The 25,182-nt window shown below is 44.3% G+C and overlaps 1 pseudogene; it reads right to left on the reverse strand.

Moving 5' to 3' along the window:
- The window catches only part of LOC124799195, a 48,386-nt pseudogene extending 26,166 nt beyond the window's left edge, over positions 1-22,220 (reverse strand).
- Positions 22,221-25,182: the final 2,962 nt, after the last annotated feature.

The raw sequence follows: 25,182 nt of genomic DNA on the forward strand, positions 1-25,182 counted from the left end.
AAACCAAACGTGCTCAGTGTAAATAAAACTTTTGTTACAGTCGCGAAAGACGGAATGTTTCTCAATGTTACATACGACACCTATGTGGTACTTAAATGAGATATTGTTATACAAAAAATTTTATATCAAATTTAGGTATCTTGTCCACATTTCATTCTCAACATTGTGGCAACTAAAATCGACCATACGGAAAGTATACTCTATGGACTTTTACCTCTGCAAACTCTTCAAAATTTCGTGCAATGGTTTACTATATTTAATGCTGCATAATAACTGCGTTGAACATCGAAACAAAATTAAGTCATTTATGGGGGGAAGGTATCAATCAAGAAGATGCGTAAAAATCTCATTTTTGGGCCAAATAGTTTTTGTGGAATCGAATGATAAGAGTGTCAAAGCAGTGGGAACACGATGTGTCTTCACAGGCGAGCAGTGCAGTGACAAAATCGCGCACAGCGCGGAATGCAGGGAGCACGTCTTTCTGGCAGCGAAAGGGTTAATGCGGCCGTGGTGGCTTTACTTCATGAACTGCGCTCTCCCCCCTAAACGTAAGCTTGCGAACTGTGCTATACTATGGCACTGCTTCTATTGGCGCGTGTGTCGTGTGCAACTGGCAACGCAGCAATCTCCCGCGTCTGGGCGGGCATGCACGAGCCGCCAAGATAAAAGAATTGAACTTAGTGGAAAATGTTTGTTTGCGAACGGAAACATTGATTGTGAAGCACATGTCTGGCGCTGATATCCTGTGAGAACTGCAAAGGAAGTACCGGTAAGTCTGAGGTTTAAAGTCTTTACGACGTAGTCATTCGAGACGGAGTACATGCTCCGTTAGAGAAAAGTTGGGGATGGAAATTGGCCGTATCCTTCAGAGAAACTATCCCAGCCTTTGCATTAGGCGATTTGGGGAAACCACGGAAAACCTAAATCGGAGTGACCGGATGGGATCCGAACAGCTGTCCACCCGAATACAAGCACAGTGTCTGACTTAACGCCAAATCGTGCAGTGTGAGAACTGCCGTGAATGTCTGAATGCGTAGTATGTACGTGGTGTTTACCTTCGAGAATTTTTTGTTTTCTCATAAAAATTTGCACTGTCGAAGGCTGAATGAAACATTATCATTGGAGCACAAGTAAGTGGTCATATTTCATTCATTTCTTGTTCATCGTAAATCAGGTACCCTGTATCGTTCACAGAAGTCCCTGCGTAGTTTATAGTGGCGGTAACGGCATAAATATTTTCACGCTGTGCATGAGCGGAGAACGTGTAGCGGAAGCTGTTGAGCATGTAGTAATCACAAACGTAACCGTCTGAAGATAGTCGTAGTTGCAGTAAACTGGTAATGGGCGTCAAGTACAGCTTCTTAAAAGTATTTACGGCCGTTTGCGGTCTCCCTCGGCAAAATTTAACGACGTTGAATGGTCCCCGCACCGTGTAGAGGGTGTATTGACCCGCAAGAGAGGGCTGAAGGAACTCTTGTGGCGAGGGGTGAGGGGTTGCGGCATCCCCTTGATCCCGCCGGCCAAGACTACGGCGGGTGGGGGAAGCGGAGGGGGGTTGCGCGCCTCGCAACGTCGTTTCCTCCCCCGCAGCGCTGCGCCAACCCCACCTCCACCCCACCCCCTGGAGCACGCCGCACGCTGCTGTTTGCGTTCCGGAGACCGCTAATTGGATCACATTTAATATTTACCGACTCTTGGCGATCAGCCCTGCCTCTCCCCAGGCAGCGGAAAGTCAAGCAAGCAAAATGCCGCAGCTCGGGCCGGCGGGAAAGGGGATTAAGTGGTCGAGACGATGAGCGGCGAGATCCAGCCTAAAGCGGACGGAGCGCTTCGCCACTTTGACAAAACACAGTATATACAGTTCCACACAGTAAATGGAATGACCCCATTAATAAATATAGACTTCGATCAGAAATCGGTAGCTAAGGTAGAATATTCAAAATAACTAGGTGTGTGCATTGATGAGGGGTTGAACTGGAAAAAACCCACTGAGGATCTGCTGAAACGTTTGAGTTCAGCACCTTATGCTATTAGGGTCATTGCAAATTTTGGCGATATACATCTGATTAGCTTACCACGCCTATTTTCATTCTCTGCTTTCGTATGGCATCATATTCTGGGGTAACTCATTATTGAGTAAAAGAGTGTTCATCGCACAAAAGCGTGTAATCAGAATAATTGCTGGAGCTCATCCAAGATCATCCTGCAGGTACTTATTTAAAGAGCTAGAAATCTTCACTGTAGCCTCACAATATATATCACTTATGAAATTTGTCATTAACAATCCGAACGAATTCAAAAGTAATAGCAGTGTACATGGCTACAACACTAGGAGAAAGGATGATATTCACTACTCAAGGTTAAATCTAACTTTGGCTCAGAGGGGGGCAAATTATGCTGCCACAAAAGTCTTTTGTCACTTACCTAATAGCAACAAAAGTCTGACAGATAGCCATATAGCATTTAAAAGGAAGTTAAAAGAATTTATTAATGGCAACTCCTTCTACTCATTAGATGAATTTTTGGATATAGTAAGTGGGTAATTTCCCAACCCCCACAAAAAAAAAATAATTAAAAATATTGACTGTCATGTAACATTTTGTCTAATGTAATATCTTGTATAGACACCTTTTATTAACCTGACACATTCCACATCATTACGAAGTGTCGTATTCATGACCTATGGAACAAGTACTAATCTAACCTCATCTAATCTAATCAAAGCGTGGCGTGAACCACAGTAGGTGGCGTGAGCTACACGAGGGACACTGTGTGGGTTGAGGAGCTGGGACGTCAACAACGAAGTTTCTCGGGAAGAAAGTGTTGGTTCTGACGTTGGTGGATGGGAGGGAGGGGGGTGGGGACAGTGTTATCGTCTTCTAACGCCGAAAATGAAACCATTTTGGGCAGACACTTACGTTACAGTAGTGGATTTTATGTTTTTGTTTCTTTCTTGTCTTTATTTTATTAGTTTGCTTTGTTTTCACGAGAGGGATGCTCATAAAACTTTATTAGATTGTTCTTCTTCATCCACCCTAGAGCCTGGATCTCGCACCTTCTCACTTCCATCTGTTGCACTCTGTGGGAAACAGTATGGAGATGATGAGATGGTTACTGATGCAGCGTCAACGGTCTTGTGCCACTGGCAACATCGGTTCCCGTCAGATCTCCGAAGTTAAGCGCTGTTAGGCTTGACTAGCACTTGGATGAGTGACTGTCCTGGTCCGCCGAGTGCTGTTAGCAAATGCGGTGTACCCAGCCTTTGTGAGGCCAATTGAGGAGCTACATGTTTGAAAAGTAGCGGTTGGAGTCACGAACACTGACAATGGCTGGGAGAGCGGTATGCTGACCACAAGCCCCTCCATATCCGCATATAGTGACGACTATAGACTGAGCATGAGACACCCCTCAATCAGTACGATTGGGCCTTCTGAGGCCTGCCAAACGGAGTTTGATTTAGTTTGTTTTCATGGTACACCTCAATGTTTCATGAGGGCTCTGATATTTCCTCCAGTGAGTGATCTTCCATAAGAAAGACTGAATATCTGAAGGCGAAAAATGAATTTTTGCGCCAGAGAAAGATATAGTGAGTGAATGTACAAAATTTTAATGTTTTCCCCAGCCAGTGCTGAGCAAACCCAAAACACAGTGTCTCAACTGGGCTGACAACCAGGCAGGAGCGCCGATACGGCAATATTGTGGCTTCACCTTCAAGGCCACTGCCACACTTCGCTCCAGCGAGATGTTTGAATCACCAATTCGACAATATAACTTCACTGTGAAGGGAACATTGTCATTGTGACACCACTGTGCGGTTCCATTGCAGAAAGCGCCAAGGTGAAGTACTGAAAACCTCAGTTGAGGCACTGAAATGTGCTGAAGACCGTTGATGAACCCAAAAAATTAGGTCACATTTAGTCATCCTCTCCAAACAAAAACTTCATTGCCTCTGACACAGTTATAAATACTCAGGTCCCAGAGCCCTTTTATATTTCAGTTGGTGTGAACCAGCTTCGAAGCAAGATGTACGATGTGCTGGCTGTCACTCGCCAGATGACTACTACCTTCGAGACTGCCGTCAGCCCAGTCTGCTGGACTTAGTCACTGTTAACAGCTGTCCACTCATTTGTTGATGCGAAGACTTGGAGTCTTATACCACTGGCCAAAAGGGTGGCGCGCTAGCTGCTGCTGCCCCCTCACTTGGATCTATGCACCAACACTGGCGTCCACAGGCCACAGCCTTCCTCTCATGGAGAGGCCATGATGTAACTCTTCACCACATTCATTGTCTCACGCAGATCTCCTGGAAGTTTATTGGGGCACTCTCTCCAACCTCAGCGTGTGTGCCCTAGTAAAAAGGAGCCGTTGAGCTGTTGGACATCATCGCCGGACGAGCAACACCTGCCGCCAGCTCCGCCAGCTACCCTGCACGGCGCCGCACTTTTTGTGGTAGCTGCGGTAAATTCGCTGACGGTCTTGAGAGGCTGCTGAGCTGGACACGTCAGCAACTTACACTCCAGAATGCATTGTGACAGGCTACCTGCAGGCAACCCCGATTAGCAACATCTACTATCTCTTGGGCTTAGCACCTCCAGTTGTCAGAAGGGAACTGTAACTGAAATGGAAAGAAAGACGCAGCAGATAGATCCAAGACATCCCCTGTGTGGACGTAAATATCAATGTATCAGTCACCAAGACAGAAATCGAGAAAAAGTTTCCTGCAGACAACACAACCAGTTCCAGACTGAGAACTGGAGTATCTCGGCGTAAGATAAACATGAAGAAACAGGGATAAAGCTCAGAGGATGAGCTGTGTGATTGTGGTGAACCTCGAGGTCACCAGCAGCTACTCAACTGCAGGGAACTTGCAGAACCTGTCCCGATGGACGATCTGGTTATTGCCAATGATAAGGCAGTTCATAGAGAGGACTTCTGGGCATCACATGGAATATAATCATATGTATATATTTTGTAACCAATATATATATACATATTCTATTGCTTGTGCTGTTTTTCCTGCAGATACGCAGGCTCGGCATGGTTAATCGGATGTGGCAATGCTAGTTGAATGGGTGGCTGTCTGCGACTAGAGTAATCCATGGAATAGTGTGAAAGTGTTCAGATGTCTGCGAGCAGTGTAACTGAGGCGGGACATGGGGACCAGCCCAGTATTCACCTAGGGGGATGTGGAAAACCGCCAAAAAACCACATCCAGGCTGACCAGCACACCAGTCCTCGTCATTAATCCGCCGGGCGAATTCGATCCGGGGCCGGCGCACCTACCCGAGTCCAGGAAGCAGCGCGCTCAGCTGACCTGACGGGTTTTGTATATATATATATATATATATATATATATATATATATATATATATATATATATATATATAAACTCTCCTGTATGCTGCGTCCGCCGCCCTCCTCGCTAGTGCCACGGCACGGAGAACATGACTCAGTTGTAAGACCAAAGTTAATAAATGCATTTTTTGCTAATGCTGTCTCATCAGTGCCTAGGGTGAGCAAACGTTAAAGCCTTTTCGGCCTCCCTCACTCCTCCCCTGTACTAGCAGCAGCCGTAGCGATGCCCACAAGACTGACAGGTCGCGGCGTGCATATCAGGAGGGTAGGCCTGAGCTCTCTGTCCCCTTTAAGCTGCGTTTCTATACCTGTTAATTCGTGATTGGATATTTATGCACAAACGAGAATTGCATCATCTGCTGGAATTCGGTATTATGGAGACTCACAGTTTATTAGTTCTACACTGATTAGGGTCCTAATAATTTTTACGGGTGTACTGGGCACAATAATATTAAAAACATGCCAAAGTGATTATTGGTTGCATGAGGCACTACATCTTGTATGAAATGAGCATTGTTGTTAATCGGAAGAGACTAAATACAATAAACAAGCATAGTTGTTGTTGTTGTTCTGGTCTTCAGTCCAGAGACTGGTTTGATGCAGCTCTCCAAGCTACTCTATCCTGTGCAAGCTTCTTCATCTCCCAGTACTCACTGCAACATACATCCTTCTGAATCTGCTTAGTGTATTCATCTCTTGGTCTCCCTCTACGATTTTTACCCTCCACGCAGCCCTCCAATACTAAATTGGTGATCCCTCGATGCCTCAGGACATTTCCTACCTACCGATCCCTTCTTCTAGTCAAGTTGTGCCACAAGCTCCTCTTCTCCCCAATTCTATTCAATACCTCCTCATTAGGTATGTGATCTACCCATCTAATCTTCAGCATTCTTCTGTAGCACCACATTTCGAAAGCTTCTATTTTCTTCTTTTCCAAACTATTTATCGTCCACGTTTCACTTCCATACTTGGCTACACTCCATACAAATACTTTCAGAAACTACTTCCTGACACTTAAATCTATACTCGATGTCAACAAGTTTCTCTTCAGAAACGCTTTCCTTGCTATTGCCAGTATACATTTTAATATCCTCTCTACTTCGACCATCATCAGTTATTTTGCCCCATAAATAGCAAAACCCCTTTACTACTTTGTCTCATTTCCTAATCTAATTCCGGCAGCATCACCCGATTTAATTCGACTACATTCCATTATACTCGTTTTGCTTTTGTTGATGTTCATCTTACATCCTCCTTTCAAGACACTGTCCATCCCGTTCAACTGCTCTTCCAAGTCCTTTGCTGTCTCCGACAAAATTACAATGTCACCGGCGAACCTCAATGTTTCTATTTCTTCTCCATGGATTTTAATACTTACTCCGAATTCTTCTTTTGTTTCCTTTACTGCTTGCTCAATATACAGATTGAATAACATCGGGGAGAGGCTACAACCCAGTCTCACTCCCTTCCCAACCGCTGCTTCCCTTTCATGCCCCTCGACTCTTATAACTGCCATCTGGTTTCTGTACAAATTGTAAATAGCCTTTCGCTCCCTGTATTTTACTCCTGCCACCCTCAGAAGTAGGTATTAAAATTCATGGAGAAGAAATAAAAACTTTGAGGTTCGCCGATGACATTGTAATTCTGTCAGAGACAGCAAAGGACTTGGAAGAGCAGTTGAATGGAATGGACAGTGTCTTGAAAGGAGGATATAAGATGAACATCAACAAAAGCAAAACAAGGATAATGGAATGTAGTCTAATTAAGTCGGGTGATGCTGAGGGAATTAGATTAGGAAATGAGGCACTTAAAGTAGTAAAGGAGTTTTGCTATTTGGGGAGCAAAATAACTGATGATGGTCGAAGTAGAGAGGATATAAAATGTAGGCTGGCAATGGCAAGGAAAGCGTTTCTGAAGAAGAGAAATTTGTTAACATCCAGTATTGATTTAAGTGTCAGGAAGTCATTTCTGAAAGTATTCGTATGGAGTGTAGCCATGTATGGAAGTGAAACATGGACGATAAATAGTTTGGACAAGAAGAGAATAGAAGCTTTCGAAATGTGGTGCTACAGAAGAATGCTGAAGATTAGATGGGTAGATCACATAACTAATGAGGAAGTATTGAATAGGATTGGGGAGAAGAGAAGTTTGTGGCACAACTTGACCAGAAGAAGGGATCGGTTGGTAGGACATGTTCTGAGGCATCAAGGGATCACCAATTTAGTATTGTAGGGCAGCGTTGAGGGTAAAAATCGTAGGGGGAGACCAAGAGATGAATACACTAAGCAGATTCAGAAGGATGTAGGTTGCAGTAGGTAATGGGAGATGAAAAAGCTTGCACAGGATAGAGTAGCATGGAGAGCTGCATCAAACCAGTCTCAGGACTGAAGACCACAACAACAACAACAACAACACCCTCAGAATTTGAAAGAGGGTATTCCAGTAAACATTGTCAAAAGCTTTCTCTACGTCTACAAATGCTAGAAACGTAGGTTTGTCTTTCCTTTATCTATTTTCTAAATCTGAGGGCATTTCGCCTATCTCATACATCTTGCTCACCAGATGGTAGAGTTTTGTCATGACAGGCTCTCCCAAGGCCGTCAGTTGTTCTAATGGAATGTTGTCTACTCCCGGGGCCTTGTTTCGACTCAGGTCTTTCAGTGCTCTGTCAAACTCTTCACGCAGTATCATATCTCCCATTTCATCTTCATCTACATCCTCTTCCATTTCCATTATATTGTCCTCAAGTACATCGCCCTTGTATAGACCCTCTATATACTCCTTCCACCTTTCTGCTTTCCCTTCTTTGCTTAGAACTGGGTTTCCAATCGAGTTCTTGATATTCATACAAGTGGCTCTCTTTCCTCCAAAGGTCTCTATAATTTTCCTGTGGGCAGTATCTATCTTACCCCTAGTGAGATACGCCTCTACATCCTTACATTTTTTTCCTCTAGCCATCCCTGCTTAGCCATTTTGCACTTCCTGTCGATATCATTTTTGAGTCTTTTGTATTTCTTTTTGCCTGCTTCATTTACTGCATTTTTATATTTTCTCCTTTCATCAATTAAATTCAATATTTCTTCTGTCACCCAAGGGTTTCTACTAGCCCTCGTCTTTTTACCTATTTGATCCTCTGCTGCCTTCACAATTTCATCCCTCAAAGTTACCCATTCTTCTTCCACTGTATTTCTTTCCCCCATTCTTGTCAATCGTTCCCTAGTGCTATCCCTGGAGCTCTCTACATCCTCTGGTTTAGTCAGTTTATACAGGTCACATCTCCTCGATTTCCCACCTCTTTGCAGTTTCTTCAGTTTTAATCTACAAGTCATAACCAATAGATTGGGGTTAGAGTCCACATTTAATACCATTTATATCTAGCATAGAATTTAAATTACAGCATAGTGCAAAGCTGTGTGTTTCACTGTAGTACTAGCAATCATTAAGACTTCATTACAGCAAATTCCAGTAGCAGATGTTATTCTCCTTTGTACGTAAATACCTAGTTACAAGTAAACAGGTTTTGGAAAGCAGTTCGTCTGCTGCGCTGAGCCTGCGAGAGAGAGGTTTCGGGCCTAGCCTCGTGACGTGCGCGCTGGGGTCTGTCTTTCTCATGGGCCTCACGCTGTAGGAATTGATTTCAAATTGGCGTCACACTCCATGCGACATTTGCTGTATTGGTTTCGTGACGGTTTGCTATTTTGTATTCCAACTTGCGGTAGGACGTTTCAAGGAAACGGCACACTGAAGATTTATCACAAACACGCTACCCTTGGTATGAATTCTTGTAATCAAATGTCAATTAATGACGTGTTGACAGTAAAAGTCTTACGATATCGTAAGATCAGTAATAATGGTGATAATTTCATGAGCTCACCGTGGCCGTGTGGATAAGAAGTAGATGGGTTGGGTTGTTTTGGAGGAGGAAAGTAAACTGAGAGGTTATCGGTCTCATCGGATTAGGGAAGGATGGGTATGGAAGTCGGCCGTGCCCTTTTCAAAGGAACCATCCCGGCATTTGCCTGAGGATATTTAGGGAAATCATTGAAAACCTAAATCAGGATGGCCGGACGCGGGATTGAACCGTCGTCCTCCCGAATGCGAGTCCAGTGTGATAAGAAGTAGAGTTACAGTGCCAAAGAAAGAAGGATCGTGTCCTATTTTAAGAAAATACTTTTTTCTTTCATCTCTGCCTTTTGTAACAGATTCTGGGACCAACAATCACACTGAGTACGTCGCTGTGCGAAGCTAACATGCCATATTTGATGTTTAAGTATTTACACTTGCGTATTAAAGATATCTCCAAAACGTGTCATTTCTTAGTGTGGTTTGTTCTGCTAAAGTGTCGGGAAATGTATGTAAACGTGAAATGTTTGGAGGTAGTGCACTGAGGACTGAAATGACGCCAAAGGTTAACACTGAACATAAGTAGGTTGACGCATTTTGCTGACTCGTCGTTGTAACTCAGGAGGAAATTGAAAAGCAGAACACCAATTACTGGCGATCAACGTAACCTGAAGAAAGACTAGCATTAACACTCTGGTTATTAGCAACCAGGGACATTTACGTCAGTCACTACTTTGAATATCAGTACATACACATGAGGTAGTTTCTGATGTCTGCAGTGATGTAATGTGTAAAGCAATTCAAGAATTTTATTAAAGTAACTTATATATCAGAAAGATAATGTCAATAAAATTTGAGTAATGAAACGTGAAAAAGACGTACAACCTGTCACATAGGTTACTTGATAAAACCTGCTGCATAATTCGTTAGAGGGCAGAAAGGGCGATCCTGGGAAACCCATTTTTATCATCAAAAATCTCAAACATAACAGCTTTGTAATTACAGATAGCATGAACATACGCAACGGGAAACTATCGCGTCTTTTGTATATTTTTAATATCGATCACCAGAATGGATATGTATTTACACTTTCAAAATTGTGCTTTAGTGTACTCTTCCTTTTCAATAAAAGCTTGTGCCTATTCACTCTGTTTCAGCCTGGTGCATGCATTAATAATGAGGTTTCTCGTCTTTTTTTCGTCCCCAATTGGACCAGATTAGTGCGAGTGAAATATTTAGTTGTAGTTCCTGCTGTTTCCGAGGGACCACTCACCTATAGGACAAGGTGGTGACGGTGTCACGATCAGCTTAAAAATGCGGGGCTGGACACGTACACGCCATTTTGACGCACTTCCGGCTCATATCCCAGGGGACCCATGCTCCACACTTCATCGCCCTACATCGGTAAGGGCCACAGCCCACCAACCCTTACGGAATTAGTTTTTACAATAATTTGATAGGGAAAAAAGCCTACACTGAGTGAAAATAAGAACATAAATTACTGATGAAGTAGTTTTCATTCATAACCTAACGGAAAAGTTAGTTCTGTTGAAAGAGGAAACTACAGATTTTTTGACGTTATATTTGGTAGTCGCAGGAAGAAATACAGGCTCTATGTGTTGCCGCATAAATATTGTTAGTTGCTTTGTTTGTACGTTCTTTCGCCAGTAAATGAACGTCGATGTTTTGAAATGAGTGGATAACACTTGCCTTTTGCTTCATTGTCAGAAGTTTACCATAAAATTTTAATCAGGAACATTCATTACGAAATTTGCTTTGGCCATTAATAAACGTTATCATTGTTATTCCTTCAAAAAATGGTTCAAATGGCTGTGAGCACCATGGGACTTAACTTCTGTGGTCATCAGTCCCCTAGAACTTAGAACTACTTAAACCTAAGTAACCTAACGACATCACACACATTCATGCCCGAGGCAGGTTTCGAACCTGCGACCGTAGCAGTCCCGCGGTTCCGGACTGCGCGCCTAGAACCACTAGACCACCGCGGCCTGCTGTTATTCCTTAATTCCGACTGTACAGGGTGGTCCGTTGATTGTGACCGGGCCAAATATCTCACGAAATAAGCGTCAAACGAAAAAACTGCAAAGAACGAAACTTGTTCAATGTTCAAACGTACCTACGTTCTGCATTTTAATTTAAAAAACCTACCTGCTACCAACAGTTCGTCTAAAATTGTGAGCCATATGTTTGTGACTGTTACAGTGCCATCTATCACAAAGCTAAAAAAGTGGTCCAACTACAACATTCATATTTCTTTACGTACTACACGAATATGTAATAAAAAACGGGGGTTCCTATTTTAAAAAAAGCAGCTGAAATCCGTTTGACCTATGACAGCGCCATCTAGCGGGCCCACCATAGAGCCATCTGGTTTCCCCCTTCAAAGTAGACGAGTTTCGTTCTTTGTAGTTTTTTCGATTGACGTTTATTTCGTGAGATATTAGGCCCGGTTACGATCAATGGACCACCCTGTATATTATGACTATCTAAATGACGACTGACATCTTATAATCTCCCTTTCACCGTTCCATACTGCGATAAGGAAAGTGACGTTGCGTCAATGTTCCGTCTAGTGTGGGCACCCCTCCATTTGACAGTGGCGCTGACGTGCGGTCTGAATCGGCCTTCAGGCAACTAAGAAAGGCGTCTTATAATACGAGTATATATCGATAACGAGCAAGTATATCGAGGTGCGGTTTGGCTAACAGCAAGTTATAAAGGACGATATGCTGAATGGTTTGAAGCGCGTAAGTAATATTTGACGTTCATAGCCGCCGATTTGTGAATAAAGACTTTTATTGAAGTATCTACATTCTTTGTGGCATTAGAGGGCGTCTTCGAATAGGATATCAGTTACAATACATAACATGTGTGGGACTTGATCAAATTAAATCGACTCCAGACAGACACACTGCACGCCGAATTTAATCTGGACTTACAACAACGTTACACTGCGTTTCATGTCTTCGGGACTTGCCGATGCCTGAATGCAGTTACCTAAGAATTAATGAAGTAACAGAAAAAGAGATTACAAGAGTCTAAAAAATAAGACTGGCATGAAATGCAAAATGGATAAGCAGGAATGGTTATAGGACAAATGTAAGGATACAGAAGCATATACTGAAAAGTCAAAGAAACTGGTACACCTCCCTAATATCGTGTAGGGCCCCTACGAGATCGCAGAAATGCTGCAACACGACGTGGCATGGACTCGATTAATTTCTGAAGTAGTGCTGGAGAAAATTGTCACCATGAATCTTGCAGGGCTGTCCGTAAATCCGTAATAAAACGAGGGCGTGGAGATCTCTTCTGAACAGCACGTTGCGAGTCATCCCAGATATGCTTAATAATGTTCATGTCTGGGTAGTTTTGTGACCAGCGGCAGTGTTTAAAATCGGAAGAGTGTTCCTGCAGCCACTCTGTAGCAATTCTGGACGTTTGGGGTGTCGCATTGTTCTAATGGAATTGCCCAAGTCCGTCGGAATGCACAATGAACATGAATGGATGCAGGTGACCAGACAGGATGCTTACGTACGTGTCACCCGTCAGAGTCGTATCTAGACGCATAAGGGGTCCCTTATCACTCCAACTGGCCGGCCGAAGTGGCCGAACGGTTCTAGGCGCTACAATCTGGATCCGCGCGACCACTACGGTCGCAGGTTCGAATCCTGCCTCGGGCATGTATGTGTGTGTGATGTACTTAGGTTAGTTAGGTTTAAGTAGTTCTAAGTTCTAGGGAACTGATGACCTTAGAAGTGCTCAGAGCCATTTGAACCATTTGAACCATCACTCCAACTGCTCACACCCCACACCATTACAGAGAAGACATCAACGGCAGCGAAGGCGGAGAAGATGGGCTTCGGTACGGCGGAGCTGGCGGAAGAGGCACCTTTTCTATTTGGGTACAAAAATAGTACAAGTAGCGACTGAACCTCAGAGGGGCGGCTACAGACAGCGTCTGACTCATGGTGAGCGGCTGACTTTAGGCTGGGCATCCTATTGCCCATGTGGAAAGTAACGGGAAACTACCACATTACATTCCCAAACAGTACATGGTATGTCTCCCCATGTGAAAGATTCCGGAGTTAAAACTTCCCCATCATTCGGATCTCCGGGAAGGGAACACATTGAGAGTAGACATATTTGAAAGGAAGAAAGAGACATTGAAAGGAGGAAAGATACGGATTGGAACATGGAATGTGAGGACACTTCTGCAAGCAGGAAAGCTAGAGAATGCAAAACAGGAGATGAAAAGGAAGAGATTAGATGCCCTCGGTTTGTGTGAAATGAGATGGGGAGAGAATGGGGGGATAGAAAGTGGAGATTATAAACTCTTTTTACTCGGGGGAAATCAAGAGTGGTGAAAACGGAGTAGGAATATTGATAGGGCGAAAGTTGAAAAATAAGGTAATGAAGGTACAATATATTGATGGAAGACTGATGATGATACGACTGAAGGGTAGTTCAAAAGATTTGTTATTAATACAGGTATATATGCCAACCAGCCAGCACAGAGATGAGGAAGTGGAAGAATATTATGAGAAAATACAAGAACTCATCGAGACAGAAAATAGAAATGCCTGCACTATCGTCATGGGGGACTGGAATGCAGTGGTGGGTGAAGGAAGAGATGAAGATACAGTAGGAAAATTTGGATTAGGAATAAGAAATGAGAGAGGTGAATGACTAATTAGTTTCTGTAACGAGAATTCATTAGCAGTGGGTAACACATTATTTGAACACCACAAAAGGAGATGTTACACATGGATATCAAATTTGAATAGGGAAAGATATCAGCTGGACTACATCCTGATACAAAAAAGGTTTAGGAACTGTTTGAAGAATGCTGAAGCTTATCCAGGAGTGGATATAAATTCAGACCACAACCTAGTGATGGGAGAAATACAAGTGAAGTTGAAAAAAGTCTGGAGAGGCAAAGCAAAGGAAAGACTAAACATAGAAAGACTCAAAGAGGTAGGAAAGGCATCAGATTTTGAGAACAGATTTATGGAAAAATGGCAAAGAGGTAGTGTTGATAAAAGTGTTAGTGACAAGTGGATAAAAATGAGGGAAGGACTCATGGACTCTGCCAAAAAAGTACTAGGAATTAGAGTATTCCAAAGCACCAGGAAAGAATGGATAACAGAAAACATGTTGAAAAAGATGGAAGAGCATAGAAAGTGGAAAAGTGTAGAAACTGAAGAAAGCAAAAAGAGGTACAGGAAACTGAATAATGAATTAAGAAGAGAAACTGAAGAAGCAAGAGAAAAATGGATGAAACAGAAATGCGACGAAATAGAGAAAATGGAGAGAGAGGGAAAGTATGAAATGATGTATAGACTGGCCAGTGAGATAGTTTTTGAACGTAAAAGAAAGAGGAATAACATGGAACTAGAAAGAGCGGATGGTACTCTAGCAGAAGAACCATAGGAGGTTTTGAACAGATGGCAAGAATATATTGAATGTCTGTATAAGGGGGATGAAATGCAAAGCGAAATTAAGGTTGAAGAGGAGCAATATGTGACGGAAGATGAAAAGGGATTTACCATCTTGGAAGCAGAAGTAGAAAAGGCGCTGAAGGAGATGAAGAATAGGAAGGCATGTGGAATAGATGATTTGCCAGCAGAACTGTTGAAGAGTCTCGGAAACAAGGCAAGAAAAGAAATAGTCTACATCTGTAATGAGATATATGACAAAGGAGAATGGCCTGAGGACTTCGCTGCAACAGTTACGATACCAATAGAGAAAAAGAAAAGTACTAAAAAATGTGAAGAGCACCGGACCATCAGTCTAATTTCTCATGCAGCTAAAGTCTTGCTGAGAGTGTTGAATAGAAGGTTATATGGCAAGCTGGATAGAGGGATTGCAGAGGAGCAGTTCGGATTTAGAAGAGGAAAAGGAACAAGAGATGCTATTGGCCTGCTAAGAACTATAAGGGAAAGATATATGGAAAAGGGTAGAGAAATCTTTGCTGTTTTTATAGATTTAGAAAAGGCTTTTGACAGAGTTCAGTGGAACAAGCTGATGGATATCTTGAAGAGGAAAGGAGTAAAGGGAGACGACTGATACAGAATCTATATTTACACCAGAAAGTAAGGATAAGGATTGGAAATGAAATGTCAGAAGGAAGCAGCATTGGACGAGGTGTTAGACAGGGTTGTTGCCTTCCCCCACTGTTGTTTAACGTATACCTTGAAGAGATTATTGCGAAAAGCTTAGATGGGAAAGAGGAATATGTATTGGTGGAAAGAGAATAGAATGTATCAGATTTGCTGATGACATGGTATTAGCGGCAGAAAGTGAGTGGACAGTGAATAACATACTCAAAGATCTGAATGAAGCTTGTGTGGAATATGGGATGCAAATAAACACAGCAAAAACAGAGTATGGTCATCAGTACAAGACGCAGACTGTCCAGTATTAAAATAGGACAATCTACCATTAGCCAAGTAAGTTAATTTAAATATCTCGGAAGCACAATAACTGAAGACTTGAGATGTCACCAGGAGGTGAAAACTCGAATTGCCATGGCGAAGGAGGCATTCAACAGAAAGAGGAGACTCCTATGTGGCAAATTAGATAAAGGACTAAGGAAAAGGCTTGGCAAATGTTTTGTCTGGAGTGTGGCACTATATGGGGCAGAAACATGGACACTGAGACGAGAGGATGATAAAAGGTTAGAAGCATTTGAGATGTGGATGTGGAGGAGAATGGAGAGAATAAGCTGGATGGAAAGAGTGAGTAATGAAAGAGTATTGGAAAGGGTTGGTGAGAGAAGATGTCTGCTGAAGGTTGTAAGAGAAAGGAAAAAGAACTGGTTAGGACATTCATTGAGAAGGGAGTGCTTGCTCGTAGATGCTTTGGAAGGATTGGTTTGTGGGAGAAGACTGAGAGGAAGAACGAGGTACAAGATGATAGACGACATAAAGGGAAGAGGAAATTATGCAGACCTGAAGAGGATGGCAGAAGACCGGACAGCCTGGAGAACCACCATGTGAAAACCTGCCTTTAGGAAGAACACTGATGATGATGAAGTCCGTCGGAATGCACAATGAACGTGAATGGATGCAGGTGATCAGACAGGATGCTTACGTACGTGTCACCCGTCAGAGTCGTATCTAGACGTATCAAGGGTCCCATATCACTCCAACTGCTCACACCCGACACCATCACAGAGCCTCCACCAGCTTGAGCAGTCTCCTGCTGACACAAAGTTTCCATGGATTTATGAGGTTGTCTCCACACCCTTACACGTCCATCTGCTCGATTCAATTTGGAATGAGACTCGTCCGACCAGGCAACATGTTTCCAGTCATTAATAGTCCAATGTCGATGTTGACGGGCCCAAGTGAGGCGTAAAGGTGTCGTGCAGACATCAAGGGTACACGTGTGGGCCTTCGGCTCCGAAAGTCCATATCGATGATGTTTCGTTGAATGGTTCGCATCCTGACACTTGTTGACGGCCCAGCACTGAAATCTCCAGCAGCTTGCGGAAGGGTTGCACTTCTGTAACGTTGAACGATTTTCTTCAGTCGTCGTTGGTCCCGTTATTGCAGGATCTTTTTCCGACCGCTGTCGGAGATTTGATGTTTTACCGGATTCCTGATATTCGCAGTACACTCGTGAAATGGTCGTACGGGAATGTCCCCACTTCATCGGTAGCTCGGAAGTTCTGTGTCCCATCGCTCGTGCGCCGATGTTCAAACTCATCTAAATCTTGATAACCCGCCATTATAGCAGCAGTAACCGATCTAACAACTGCACCAGACACTTCTTGTCTTATATAGGCATTTCCGACGGCAGGGCCTGTTTACATATCTCTGTCTGTCTATACTAGTTTCTTCGGCGTTTCAGTGTGTAACTAGGGCTAAGATAGATACCATCTACAGGTAAACTAAAGAAACCCTTGGGGAAAAGAGAAGCAGCTGTATCAATAGCGATAGCTCAGATGAAAAACCAATACCACGCAAAGAAGAGAAAGTTGAAAGATGGACAGAGCATACACAGAAGCCATATAAGTGAAAAGAACTCGAAGGAATCATTATAAAACGGGAAGAGGACGTAGATAAATATGACGTATGAGATATGGCATTACGAGAAGAAATGGACAGATCAGTGAAAGACTTAAGTCAAAAGAAGGCCTCTGTAATAGACGACATGCCGTCAGAAACCCTGATGTCCTTGGAGGAGCCAGTCAGAGCAGAACTACTCTACTTGGTATGCAACATGTATGAGCAAGGTGAAATACCGTCAGACTTCAAGAAGAATGTCGTAATTACAATCTCAAAGAAAGAAGGTGCCGACCGGTGTGAATACTATGGAACTATAGTGATAATAACTCGTGGTTGCAAAATACTAACTCAATTATTTGTAAAAGAATGGAAAATCTGGTAAAAGCCGACCCTGGGGAAAACTGAGGTACGATTTCGAAGAAATGTAGGAACCCGTGAGGCTACACTGACCCTGCAGTTTCTTTTAGAAGATAGTCTAAGGAAAAGCAAACGAACGTTTATAGGATTTGTAGTCTAAGAGAGAGCTTTTTGACGATGGATTTAAGTTAGCAGCGATAAAATTGTGGGAGCGAAAGGCTATTTACAACTTCTACACAAAACAAGACGGCGGTTACAAGATTGAAGGGGCATGAAAGGGAAGCAGAGGTTGAGAAGGAAGTAAGACAGGGTTGTACCCCACCCCCAATGTTATTCAGTCTGTATACTGAACAAGCAGTAAAGGAAACCAATGAAAAAATTGTAGTAGGTGTTGGGGTTCAATGAGAATAAATAAAAAATTTTCCAGGTGACATAGTAATTCTATAAGAGACAGCAAAGGACATGGAAGAGCAGTTGAAAGGAATGGACAGTGTCTTGAAGGGAGGATATAAGATAAAATTCAAGGACAATAAATCAAGGGTAAACTACTCTACGAGAATTAAGTCAGATAGTGCTGAGTGAATTAGATTATGAAAGGAGGCACTTAAACTAGTAGATGACTTGTACTGTTTGGACAGTAAAGTAACTGATGATGGTCGGCGTAGAGAGGACATAAACTGTAGACTAGCAATGGGAATTAAAGCGTTTGTAAAGAAGAGAAATTTGTTAACATCGAATATAATTTTAAATGTTAGGAAACCCATTCTGAAGTTATTACTCTGGAATATAGATATCGGTATGGCAGCGAAACGTGAACGAAGAAGAATGTAGACAAGAAGAAAATAGAAGCTTTTGAAATGTAGTGCCACAGAAGAAAGCTGAAAATTAAACAGGTAAATCGCATAAGTAGCGAGGAGGCACTTAACAGAATTAGGGAGACAAGAAATTTGTGGCACAGCTTGAGCAAAAGAAGGGGTAAATTCAAGAAGAACGTTCTGAGACATCAAGGGGTCACCAGTTTAGTATTGGAGGGCACTGTGTGTGTGTGGGGGGGGGGGGGGGGGGGCGATACAGTCAGCAGATTCAAAAGGATGTAGGTTTCAGTAGTTATTCGGAGAGAAGAGGTTTGCACAGAATAGAGTAGCATGGAAAAATGAAGTGAAATGATCGTGCGGCATTGTTGGCCGGGAGGCCCGCACTCGGGGAATTTCAGCCGTCGGGTTGCAAGTTTTTTTTTGAGGTGACGTCACATTAGGCGACTTGCGTATCGGTGATAATGAGATAGCGAGGAGAACAACACAACATCCACACCACGTGTGATGAAAAATCTCCTATCCGGCCGGGAATCGAACCCGGGCCCGGTGCTTGGTAGACAAACATGTTAACGCTTTATTTATTTATTTATTTTTTATTATTTTTTGCCAGGAACAGGGTAAATGAACAAAATATCTTTATTGGTACAAGCTTAAATACAACATAAATGCCATCTTCCGGCCGAAATAACACGAGACATTACACTCGTACAAGATGAGCAATTTTTCTTATTAACAAGGTGTAGGAAAAAATGAATAATAATACTGATGTAAGCTAAGAGGTGTGAAGCAATAGACAGTGGTGTGGGGGGAAAACCAGTGTGTTCTGGTATATTGCATAAAAGAAAGGAGGCACGTGTCCATGCGCCTACTCCACTGTGGGTTACAATATAGAAAGTAGCGCGGGGAGTCTCAGATGTCAGCAGGGGGGGCGGGAGTGTTGTCGGCGTGTGGCACCATCCAACTGAGCGGGGGTGACGTGTAGGTTAATTGTCGAAGAAGGTGCGGTAGCGCGGTGGGCGCTGCACGGTTTGTAAGTACTGCCAGAAATCAAGGCGTGATTTGTCGCCATCATTATACATGTAGGTGACCGCCCATCCCTTGACCCATACAATCGCATGATTTTTGGTGGCGGGAAAATAAGTGTTCTCAGGATGGATAAAAGTCCATGGGTCAATCGAGTCCGGCGGAACGCGGAGGTAACAGGCAACGAAATGTCGGCCAAGTTTCCAGACGTCACTGGTGGCAGCACAAGTCAGTTGGTGGACATCGCCATCCATGAGGTGGCAAATGGAACAAAGTGGAGAGTCCGTTAGTCCGATGGCTTGAAGAGGTTGATATGTGGTGAATTTTCCACTTGCGACGTGGTACCAGTTGCCCGGACGTTGGAGGGAAGAAAAGGCTGGTGGATATGACGCCAAACCGTGGGCCATCGCTTGGACGGATGTCTGAGTTAGATATTGTTGCTGGATGGGGTGTAAAAATCTTTAGGTCGAAGAGAACGCGTAGTCGGTAAGTGTGTGTGAGCACAACTGAAGTCGACGATGAAATCAGAAATGTGCGTCAGATGGTGCTTGATGTGTCCGACTGTTACTGGTGGTGTTACGGTCGCAGGCACAAGAATTTCCAGCAAGCTGCGGGTGAGGGAGGTGCCCCCGTGCCACTGCTTGTGCATGGTGGACACGTACAAAGATGCCGCTCGGAGTCGCACATTGACAAGGCCGAGGCCTCCCGTTCGCGGGGGAAGGGTCAGCGTGTCGTAGCGGACCTTAAAGAGCGTACCGGCCGTAAGGAAGTATCCGAAAGCAGCCTGGAGGCTGCGTCCAATATTTGATGGCAGCGGGAGGACCTGTGTGATGTGGACCATTCAGGACGCCACATGTTGATTGAGGTACTGGACACGTTGTAGAGAATGGAGTCGGCGGAGAAAATTTTCAAATAACTTCCGGGAATTCAGCCAGGTAACACTTTCAGCGACCGCCGATATTTCGGCGGGAGAACACCCCCCCCATTTTCAAGGCAAACTGCCACGGACAGGCAGCGTACATGCAAATTTAAAACCTTGGTACTCGGACTGAAGCAGGAAAGATAACACACACACTGCACTCTAGTGCCACCAAAGATGACCAAAGTCAGAGCTGTCGATAGTGAGACTATGAATTCGCAGGTGAGGTAGCATTGACTCTGTCCCTCTGTTTTTTGACAAGGGAGAGAGCCGGATTCCAGACAGAGTTTAAACAGAAACCTCCATCCCTGTTAACGAGGTTGCTCGCTAATTTAATCTCAACTGCCTCCCTAATAGCACTGCCCCAATAGCTGGACGTGCATGCCAATATCTCGGTGTTATTATATAACATGGGGTGACCAGTATCCAAGCAATGTTCGGCATTAGCAGATCCACTTGGCTGCTGCAATCGTGTGTGCCTTTTATGCTCAGTACATCGGTCCTCCACGGTCCTGATAGTTTGACCAATATATGCCATGCCGCAGCTACAAGGAATACGATATACACCCGCCTTACGCAGTCCAAGATCATCCTTAACGGAACTCAAAAGTGCTCTAATTTTAGATGGAGGTCGGAAAACACATTTCACATCGTATTTCCGTAAAATACGACCGATCTTGTTGGGCGTGTCTCCTACGTAAGGCAAAAAGGCAGTAGACTTAGGTGTTTACTCAGAATTATCATCAATCACCCGATGTACAGTTGGTCGATAGCGCAACGGGCGTTCAATCTGTCTATCACTATAGCCATTTTGACGAAATGTAACCTCAAGGTGGGACAGCTCAGCTGGCAAAGTCTCAGCGTCAGAAACGACATGTGCCCTGTGTACCAAGGCACGAAGTACCCCTTCACGCTGAGCCGGATGGTGACAACTATTAGCCTGTAAGTACAAGTCGGTGTGAGTATGTTTCCTGTAGACTGCATGTCCCAATGATCCACCAACCTTCCTCCTAACGAACACGTCAGGAAAGGGAAGGCAACCATCCTCTTCCACCTCCATCGTAAACCGAATGTTCGGGTGGATCGAGTTCAGATATTCTAGAAAGACATTCAAATTCTCCCTACCGTGAGGCCAAACAACGATGTTGTATGCGCCAGGAGAAACTCAGGAGAAGATTTTGTCGCACCGTCGTGCGAATAGTTTGGGGTGCACGCCGAAAATTAATGGCAGCGGAGAGGCACACGGTGGAGGTGAAAATGATACCAAGGTATCGTTGTTTTTGTGCACACTGGAGAGGTGCTAAGTCGTCGTGTGAGAGGCCGCGTCCATACTCAGCTAAGCAGGCGGGCGAGTAGCGTGGAGAGTTGCATCAAACGAGTCTTCGGTCTGAAGACGCTAACAACAACAATTTAAAAAAAAGTAGGTGCTGTGGCCATGACCGGGCTACTTTCGTGGCGGGTACTCTGGGGACAGTTACGAGATGAAACATCCGTCTGGTGCGGTAGTCAGTGCAAGCTTGCGGGCGTGGCCGGTGAGACCGGTAGCGCGACACGCGACGCAGTGGGCCACTGGAGCGACTCTCTCCAGCCGCAGTCAGAGGCGCGGCCTCGGCCGTCCCGTTACTCCAGCCTCCTGGAGACTTGAGTGATGGTCCCTGTGTGGGCGCCCCGTGTGTTTTGACAGCGGCGCACCTGGAGACGCTCCCTGGCCGCCGCGTGGGAAGGAGGAGCTGGTCGCCCTAATCTGCCCACACTCGCCACACCTGCTGTACGTAATCGCGCCTCGCACCGGCGGTCCCAGACACCGCTAGCACGGCCATTACTCGGTGCGAGGGACAGCGTCTGTCGAGTCCAACCACCCCAAAGTGGTTTCATGTCGTAAATCTCGCACCTAATGAGGTACTTCGATAGCGCCTCCTAGTTGGGCGTGAGCTTTAAAAAGCTGTACTGCCCACACTGACGGGAAATGAGCTACAGCTCCACAGTGGCTTAATGGTCGAGGTAGAGATAACAGCGATCGGTAACGTTAAGAAACATCAAACCGGACACTTTCTCTTCTACAGTGAGTCAACTGCAGGATTCACGGTAATTTCCTGTTCCCTTACTTTTGCATTCTTCTGTGCCACGAATAAGTACGGTAAGGTGGGGTAAAACCGACCTAGTAGTTTCTTGTGGCTATAAAAGACTTATCGGAGGTCAGATCTTAATATTATATACGTTAAATTACAGGTAATATAAGGAAGCAACTGTTTGCAAAATATATTTGTTATACCATCAATAGTTTTTGAGATATCCGTATTTTACGAGTAAGAAATGTCCATTTTTGCTATTTGTAAAAATAGTGGGGTAAATCAGACCCCCTATTTGTTTGGCTGATTTTGCACAGAAATAGTTCTAAATGAACGGTTTTTTTGAGAAATAATTATAAGCAATTATGTTTTTTACATAAATGAACCAAATTTATTAAAAAAATAACAGTGTTTAATAGCGTACTATATGTACTGAAAGTTAAATGAATGTAAATTCTAATTGAAAAAATGGCTCTGAGCACTATGCGACTTAACTTCTGAGGTCATCAGTCGCATATAACGTAGAACTAATTAAACCTAACTAACCTAAGGACATCACACACATCCATGCCCGAGGCAGGATTCGAACCTGCGACCGTAGCGGTCGCTCGGCTGCAGACTGTAGCGCCTAGAACCGCACGGCCACCCTGACCGGAAAAATTCTAATTGAAAAAAGATGATTTCATTGCACGGCGGTGCAACAGCAGTGTCCATCTTGGAATATTAAAATCACAAGGGACAGTTCGTAAAGACATTCCCATTTGCATTGCAGTAGCTGCTCGGCGGATATCGTTTTGATTGCGTTTTGTCGTTTTTCATTTACAATTTAGCAATATTTTCCTAAAAATAAACAAAAATTCACTTTGTTTGCATAAATAAATAATTCCATACACATAAACGATAAAAAGTATGCGGTCGGGTTTACTCCACCATGTAGCGGTCGGCTATACCCCACCATGCCATTGTTCAAAAAACGTTCAAATGTGTGTGAAATCTTATGGGACTTAACTGCTAAGGTCATCAGTCCCTAAGGTTACACACTACTTAACCTAAATTATTCTAAGGACAAACACACACACCCATGCCCAGGGGAGGACTCGAAACTCCGCCGGGACCGGCAGCGTGTTAGGCAGGCCATTTCTCATTTAACACACACAGAAACAATTTACACGAAATTTCCTACAAATTTGATACGTATACTGAATACGTCACTAAATACACAACGAAATCACTTACCGTTTGTTTTGCGATCGTTTTATTCAATAAGGTAAATCTAGTGATGCAATTTGCACAAAAATTAAATTGAAAAAATCGAAAACACACTTGTTGTCTTTTGAGTGTCTAAATGTCAAATGTGGTGAAGCTGTCAAGGTGACATTTTCGTTATTTCGAATGCTCCATATGATAACACTAAGCCGAAATCGCTCCGGTTTGCCGTTTCTTACAAATACAGGGCGGTCGGGTTTACCCACTCGGTCGGATTTACCCCGCCGTACCCTACACGCGTGGATTTGGGGAATTCTTGAAACTTTTGCGCAGCTATGGCCAAAAAGGTAGAAGTTAACCGATCGATGGACACATCGGGCAGGGGGCATTGGCAAAACTCTTATTAAGCGGATGGCTCTCGTGGGCAGGTTCACGGCACAGCTCTCAGGCGAGGAACCACGGCCTGGCGGGCACTATAAACAAGTGTGGAGATGGGGTTGGAGTAATCAGGGGCAATACATGGCACTGACGTGCTATGGAAGACCCGTACGTTGCAGTCGCAAAAGCTCCTAGCAACCTGTGTGTCGAGGACGAAGCGGGCTAGAAAATGCTGATGCTGTCGCCCTGTGTGGGCGACTGGAGCTACAGAGGCCCTGCCTGCTATAACGACGCCTACTAGCTGTCACCCTTCCGCGCTCTACGTGCTGACCACGAGTAGCGCTTGAGGCAATAACCAGCCGCGCTCCAGAGTGCAAGCACGGAGCTTCCGGCTCAGCCGACACACACTGCCGGCCGCGCCACCCATGTCGGGGCAAGAGTCATTATGTCACTAAGACGGAACGGCCGGGTGCCGTAGCAGGACCAAATTCCGGCGCTGGTGTTGGCATTGACACACATACACACGCTGCGCCACTGGTGTCTGGATCAGCAGCGGCTCTGTGTATTCTTCGGCGGAATAAAAGCCAATGCTAAGCTCGTGTCTCTGCACACGCCAGCGTGATTCTCCCATCTCTCCCAAACTACACTACTGGCCATTAAAACTGCTACACCACGAAGGTGACGTGCTACAGATGTGAAATTTAGACGACAGGAAAAAGATGCTGTGACATGCAAACGATTAGCTTTTCAGAGCATTCACACAAGGTTGGCGCCGGTGGCGACACCTACAACGTGCTGACATGAGGAAAGTTTCCAATACACAAACAGCAGTTGACCGGTATTGCCTCGTGAAACGTTGTTGTGATGCCTCGTGTAAGGAGGAGAAATGCGTACCACCACGTTTTCGAGTTTGATAAAGGTCGGATTGCAGCCTATCGCTATAACGGTTTATCGTGTCACGACATTGCTGCTCGCGTTGGTCGAGATCCAATGACTTTTAGCAGATGGAATCGGTGGGTTCAGGAGAGAAATACGGAACGCCGACCTGGATCCCAACGGCCTCTTATCACTAGCAGTCGAGATGACAGGCATCTTATCCGCATGACTGTAACGGATCGTGCAGCCACGACTCGCCCCATGAGTCAACAGATCGGGACGTTTGCAAGACAACAACCATCTGCACG

Source organism: Schistocerca piceifrons, chromosome 5 (genome assembly GCF_021461385.2).
Source record: "Schistocerca piceifrons isolate TAMUIC-IGC-003096 chromosome 5, iqSchPice1.1, whole genome shotgun sequence".
NCBI classification, from domain to species: domain Eukaryota; kingdom Metazoa; phylum Arthropoda; class Insecta; order Orthoptera; family Acrididae; genus Schistocerca; species Schistocerca piceifrons.